At 46.1% G+C, this 7,298-nt stretch overlaps 1 long non-coding RNA gene across 2 annotated transcripts; it reads left to right on the top strand.

Moving 5' to 3' along the window:
* Nucleotides 1–674: 674 nt before the first annotated feature.
* Nucleotides 675–3,215, top strand: LOC143270377 (uncharacterized). Of its 2 annotated transcripts, XR_013047547.1 has the most exons (4): nucleotides 675–744; nucleotides 1,652–1,787; nucleotides 1,981–2,958; nucleotides 3,090–3,215. It is a non-coding gene; the product is annotated as an uncharacterized LOC143270377 (long non-coding RNA). The 2 variants fall into 2 exon arrangements; XR_013047546.1 differs by having other exon boundaries at nucleotides 681–1,787.
* The last annotated feature ends 4,083 nt before the right edge of the window (nucleotides 3,216–7,298 follow it).

Here is a 7,298-nt window from a genome sequence, read left to right as displayed (position 1 = left end):
CCTGCTCCCTCTAACCCAGGGCAACAGGCTCCTGCCTGCATTCATCCTCCAGCTACTGGGTCTGAGCTGCCACTTTGCATCTCTTTCAGCTTAATCCAGCTTCAGAACTGTTGTGGGACAATTGGGGTTCATAAAGCACATGGACCCCATGACCCTGTACCTTCCTAGCTTTGGTTGTGCTTGTAGGACCACTCACACTGCATGGAAAACAGCAGCCTCTACAACCAGGAAGGACTTCATACAATCACGGCTGCTCATCATCTTGGTCACTTTAACCCTCCAACTTACTCTGTGACTGCCTTTTGGACAAAACAGCAAGACCTGTGTAAATCCTCTGGAAAATGGAGGTGGGTGAAAGGAGATAAAGAGGACTAATTGGGGAACAATTTTGAGACAGGAATAGAGGACACGAGAGGTGGTATAGAATACGGAGTAGAGTCTGTCCTGAGGAACTTCCTGTCAACAAAGTAACATGAAAGAGATGTGTGTGCTGACCTGTGACAGGGGCCGTGCACAGTCTACAGCAGGAACAAACCTCCCCTGAAGTGCAGACTGGGAGGGAGCTAGAAATAGCCAGCAGTGAGGAGGAGAGGGCCTGCTCTGATGGTTCCTAGCGTGTGTCAAGGCACACAAGTAGGGTGTTGACTTGGAAATAACATCCTGTTCATTCCTACAGAGCTGGGGTATAGCAAGAGAAAAGTGCAGCACTATTGGTCAGTGGAGTCCCATCCTCCTCAGTGCTGAGTAAGTCTTGTCTGTTAAAGTCTCACTAAAAGAGGCACTTCCTTTATTCTTTTGGGTTTTATTTGGGGAAAGTGAATTGAATTAGAGTCTTGGTGTGGTTTAGTGCAACAGGAAGGATCCAGGCTGGAAATCTGTGTACTGTGTGATGATATGTTAGGGCTACAGGTTCCAGTATCCATCCTCCAGGTTAGGGTCTCAGCTGCCATCTTCCCCATCCTTCACCTCACTGTTGCCCCTGCACTGTTGTTGAACATCCCTAAGTAGTCACTTGTATCATCGACCCAATGAATGTCTACATCCCTCATGTTTCCTGTGGTGCCAGGGTCCATGGCATCTAAAAGGGCTGCCTCTGTCAACAGGACAGACTGGCACACAGGTCTCAGGCTTCCTTCATCTTTGATTCATTCATCACCTCCAAACTGCTTTCTGACTGTCTTTCAGAAGAACTGCAGTAACTGTAAATCCAGTGGGAGATGGGAGAATGGAGATAAGGGGGAGGAAGAGGAGAAAGGAAGTGGAGAGGATGGAGAGGAAATGAGAAGACCCGTAGAGAGAGGGTGGAGTCTGTCCAGAGGAGCTTACCTGAAATGAGTCAGGAGAAAAGGAGATTTTCATGGGACAGGGGTCTTGAAAAGTGAGACCAGGAATAAATGTCTCAAACAAAGCAGAGTGTGACCGTGGGTTTATTGCCAGCCAGGAGGAGGAAAGACCCTGCTCTGATGGTTCCTGGCATATGTCAATGTAGTGAAGTATGAGGCTGCTTTGGAAAGGGGCTTCCATTCTGGGCTACTGAAGAAGGGTCTGGCAGCAGAGAAGGGTGGCTCCATCATGCAGTGGAGTCCTCTGCCGCTCCTGTCTGACATGTCCGTTGGCAGATCTGATGATGTCTATGTCTTTGTCTCCATAGCCTCCTTCATCCAGGATTCCCTTGCTGTCTCCCACCTCCTGATCCAAGAATCTTACATCATTTTTTCCATCTCATGGAGGGATTTATAACTGACATTTGACCTTACATTAACATTGTTCTGCTCCAATGTGGGAAGGTAAGTAGGCCTTGCCAAGCCTGATCCTGGGTTGTTGTCTTTACAAGGCCATAACACTGGACTTCTCTATGACCAATGTCCACCATTGGGGTCAGACTTACAAGGAAACCTTGATCATCATGGATCTCTTGATGACAGCCCCTGGTGCAGTGTGAAGCACTGGTTGAGGTGTAGTGTCTGAACTGTTTTCCAGGACACCTTCCAGGTAGGGAGCAGATCACTGAGTTGGCCAGGGGAAATGAACTCAACAGCAAATCCAGGGTCTAATTTGTGTGAATCATGGGCCTGCAGGTAAGTTTGAGTACAGTAAGTGTCTGTGTGTGGTAGAAGATGAGTCTCTGAAGCCTGGTCTGGATGTGGTAAAAAGGATCCCATGAGGTGGCATGTGCCAGCATCCCTGACACAGAGGGAAAGTTATCACTGACTTGCTCAACTGAAGAGCAATGGGAGACTGAGAGACTGCAGAGGTTGACAAGGGAGGAACCAGCTTCTCTGCTGTAGTTGGCCTCCAGCTCCATTCTGACCATTTGATCTTGTCCTGTTAACAGAAACTGATGCATATTAAAGTCTTCAGCAAGGTCTTCCCAGCAGCTATCAGTTACTTCTAGAACCCTGACCATCTGGCGAGTCCCATGTGCACAGAAGAAGATCAGTCATTTTCTTCAAGAAGAGAGAGAAATTTTCAGTTTGTGGGTATCACCTGGTGTCAGACTGTGTTTCTGCTGCATATCAGTGAAGGCAGGGTTGAGAAATGTTTGAGGATTCTGTTGAATTCTAGAAATGAGATGGGGAAATTTCCTGAATCCTCATTTTATATTTTACTTTTTTTAAGACTGGATCTCACTATATAACCCTTACTATCCCGACACTCTCTGTGTAGAACATGCAGTCTAAATCTCACAGAGATTGACCTCCTTTCTCTGCCTCCTGAGTACTTCAATTACAGATGTGGACTCCCATGCCTGGATTCAAGTACTGTATGTATAGCATCAATGGTAAATTCCTCAAACTTTTGAGGGAAAAGAGACAAGTCTTGTGCTTCTTTCATCCAAACAGCTTCAGGGATTGAAGTGAAAGTTCTTTCATCCAGGATGGACTACAAACAGCAGCAAAGTCCAAATCTAACCTTCAGAATAGAATTCTATGTCCACCAGTGAACAGATACCTGGAGGTGAGAACTGCTGTCATGAATTCTTCTAGGGACCCCAGTCAGTGGGCTGGAGGAGGTATGCCCTAGCTGATACATTCTTAGAAACAAGGCACAGAGCATGAAAAGGCTACTCTCTAACCCTGTTTTTACAGGATCCCCACTGCAGTCCAGGCACAAATCCCATGACTTCAACCTGACCAACCAGGAGCGTCCAGATTGGCTACCTGGTCTAATTGATTGAGTTCTTTCCATTTGAGCCTTGAGATCACAGCTGAGGACTCAAGGTGGGTCACTGAGATAGCTGGTGCCTGTCTTGGGATGTTGGAGGCAGGGCTTTCACTTTAAGGACACCAGTGGCAGAGGCAGTACATGAAGCCACATATTCTAGATAGGAGCTTCCAGTTCTACTAATCTGACACCCAGATTCTGTCTGCTTGTCTGCTGACTTCCATGGGTCCTCTTGCTCATGGGTCCCACAGTGCTTTTGTTATTTGTCAAAACCACTTTGGGTTGGTTTTAGGCAACTGAACTTTGTTCATACTCCCTGGTTAATGGAGAGCCCAGGGATGAAGGTTTCTGAAATCGGAACCAACTGGGACTCTATGCAGCCCACTCTAGGCAGTGCCTGAGGATAGAGGTGATCAGCCCCTCCCAGGAACATTGTGGAACATTCCAGGAAGACCACGGTACTATTTCATGTCCTGAGTGTTCTGTTGTTCATGTTCTGATGCCTATGACCTGCACATTTTGCTTATGAAAGAAAACAGTGATCCTTGTCTTTTGGGACAAGCTTGTCACACATAACACAGTCATCCTCAGTTGTATCTGTTTTCTGAAAAATGTCTAAATTTCATTCACTCTTGAGGGCGAGAATGTTCTTTTTATCCTGTATGCTCTTCATTTACTTATTTCACCTATTTATTTCCTTATCTCTCTGCTGAGTTATTTATTCATTTATATATTCATTGTGTGTCTTTTATATCAGTATATTGATCACACTCATGATCCTATCTCTTCACACCTGCCCTCCACTCCTACATCTGCCCAAACAAAATTTAAGAGATTAAAAGGGAAAGTAAGATAAATTTTAAAAAGGGGAGAGACTTCAAGGTTTCCTTGTGGAAGCTGCAGTGACCAAGTGTGACAGAGTGAGTCACACTATAAACCCCTCTGTCCACATGTCTTCACTTGCTAGTGCTCATTACAGAGTCACTGGTCTGGTTCCAGGCCTCGGGTTTCTACTACACTAATTTTGTATTTGATACTGTCACGTGTCCTTTGCAATTGGCACATTAACTTGTTTCACTGTGTGGGTATGCAAATTTAAAACTCTGACTTCAAAATCACCAGTGCCACAGTACAAACCCACTTCTAAATAAAGTGACATAGTTGAGCTGGAGGAGAGCAGATGATGAGAACCAGAGATTGCAGAGGCAGCAGGAAAGAATTGGCTAAAGGATGAATTTGGAGAGAATGGAGGAGAGAGAGGGAAGGAGCCATGGGGAGAGGGTTGCAGAGTATGTCTAGCTTAAGTGCTGCATATTTCAAGTTCCCCTAGAGTCCCATTCACATGTCCTTCCTCTTTAAAGTGATGAGCTCTCTACATCAGGAGACACAGGGTGGCAACTTACAAGTTTGGCCTGAGACAGCAGAAGTTGGAGCTCTGCAGGAAGTCCAGATGGCAGTGTGCCCACTTCCCCAGCATGAAGGGTCTGTGTCCAGCACAGGAGGAGGTAAGCCAACTACCACAGGTTTCCCTCCAGAAAATTCTCATTATCAAGGGAATATGTTTCAGGGCTGGTGTTTCACAGCATCCTTGTCTGAGGGGGACTTGAGCCAATATCATTTACCAATACCAAGCTACCCTTGAATGTGCAGACCCTGTGGACCAGTCTGCAGGGGACTAACTAGCAGTACTCATTAACCTGTCCAACCTTTAGATTTCTGATCCTAGTAAATTGTTTCCCCACATGAGGGGAAGGGAGCTCCTTCCTCTCCTTCTTTTCTCTCCTTCCCAGCTGTTGTATTTGCAGCCTTCATTTATCTCTGTGTCCTGACCATCAGAAAAGACACAGTCCCACAGCATGCTGGGCTAGTTTATGTGTTTGTGAAGGGGCCTCACTCTAGGGAGTTTCATCAGAACCATATTTGTCTCCTAACAGGAAAGTGACAGCAAGCTGGAGGAAAATGGGTACCACTTCATATGGAATGCTGGGACATTGCTCCACTTTGGAAGTGAGTGGGCCTTACCTAGCCAAGGGCACAGTGGTCAGAGATGTGGGTGGTCAGCTCTCTTAAAACTACTTTGAGCCGGGCGGTGGTGGCGCACGCCTTTAATCCCAGCACTCGGGAGGCAGAGGCAGGCGAATCTCTGTGAGTTCGAGGCCAGCCTGGGCTACCAAGTGAGCTCCAGGAAAGGCGCAAAGCTACACAGAGAAACCCTGTCTCGAAAAACCAAAAAAAAAAAAAAAAAAACTACTTTGTACCCAGGTCCCACTGGGTACAGTGGTCAGGCCTAGACAGCCTTGTTAACCATACAGCTAGGGCTTTCTGCTAGGCCTTCTGCTTGCTTGACCTGCTGGGATAATTGTCTAGAGTGTTGTCAGGTGCACCTGACAGGCAGACAGCCTCTCCATGCAGTGAAGGATGGCCACTCTGAATAGGATGATTGTCAAGGCTCTTCTCTGGGCAGCACATTGCTGAAAGCATCACTGAGACCACTAGCAGATGCTTAGTGTTTTGTTTCTTGTCTAAACTTGACTCTGGCTTAGGGGATAGAAAGAATGAGGCTGATCAGGCAGGTCTGCCTCAATCCCAAGAGTAGGTGGTCACTTAACTTGTATTACAGTGGACAAGAGATCCATAGATGGATGGATAGATAGATAGATAGATAGATAGATAGATAGATATAGATGATAGATAGATAGATAGATAGATAGATAGATAGATAGATGATAGATAGATAGATAGATAGATAGATAGATAGATAGATAGATAGATAGATAGATAGAAATAGCTGTATCCTGGCTACAGAGGGATATTGATATAACTTGGTGCAAGTGGCACATCTCTCCCCTCTGACCCTAACACCATTGAGAAGGAACACTTTGAATCAAAGATGGTGAACATCTTCTCACACCTGTATGCTGTGACATCCATTCTGTCACTGGCCAGTGACTTAGTCTGTGTTGGGTTCCAGAGACTAGGGAATGGGGATTCACACAACCTAGCAAGGGGAACCACCCAAGAGACAATGACTGCTTGCTCCTCTGCCCATGTTTGGTCTGTATGTCAGTGAGTGACCGTTAAGGAATGTCTCACCCTGAAGCACTTAACTGAACTCATGGCCTTTGGAAGGAAGCCTTGGGTAATGTGGCCAGCCATGGAATCTCTCAGGAGACAGCACATGCGGACCAGGACTCCAAACCCTAGTAATGATGGTCTCTAAGAATGTGACCCTTAGGAACCAGAGTTGATGCCTAAGAGGCCAGGTGAGTTTAATGTGAACTTTTTATATTGCTGGCCACTGCCTGGAGCATGTGGTGGCCATTAGATTGTTACATGTCAAATGTCAGATTATGATGAGGCTCACACATTCAACACACTCCTTTCCCACTGCCTATGTCTGGAGGCAGCAGGAACAGGTGCAGACAATACATGCTTTCTGTACCAAGATCTTTTCACACACTACCCCAAAGTTGCTCAGTAATACTTCCCAGTAGAATAAAGTGAGTCCAAATGATGCTGGGTATCTTGCTTTTGGACAAAGGCTGACTGGTTGGGACTGTTTAAATTCCTCCAAGGTCATTGACACAGATAGGATGACTAGTATGGTAACAGCCTGGGTCTCTTTTAGTCTCAGAGGCCAACTCCAGAACTCTCATTGACATCCTTTCTTTCCTCAGATGTGCAGGTTCTGCTGGATATGTTCAGACAAACGTCATCTTCACCTTATGTGCATCCTGTCTCATCTAGGCAAGTGTTCAGTGAGCTGGGTGCAGGAAGCACAGCGTCTAGAAACAGACATGTTGGTGAAACTGCATTTCCTTCTTGATCCTAGAGCCTGTATATTTGACAGTAGCAGAGCAGCTAGGACAAACCAATCCCTGCAATCAGGGCTTCTCAAGGAGACCCAACTGAGTTCTCCCACAGGAAGTCACATGGGAAGAAAAGGGTCATTATTCCTGCCTCTTTAGGTCCTGAATTCCACCAGAAATAAACCAGCTATTATCTGAAAGGGCACAGGTCTAGGGTGGTGAATGAATCTTTCTGCCAGCCTCATCAATGGTCTAACATAAGCTTTTTCTTCTAGGTGCCTGGCCATATCCTGAATCGTGGACCCCAAGAATTCCTGACTTGCA

The sequence above is a fragment of the Peromyscus maniculatus genome, chromosome 23, assembly GCF_049852395.1.
Source record: "Peromyscus maniculatus bairdii isolate BWxNUB_F1_BW_parent chromosome 23, HU_Pman_BW_mat_3.1, whole genome shotgun sequence".
In the NCBI taxonomy this organism is placed as follows: domain Eukaryota; kingdom Metazoa; phylum Chordata; class Mammalia; order Rodentia; family Cricetidae; genus Peromyscus; species Peromyscus maniculatus.
The sequence above is the reverse complement of the archived record's forward strand: the minus strand, read 5'-3'. Positions and strand labels throughout refer to the sequence as shown.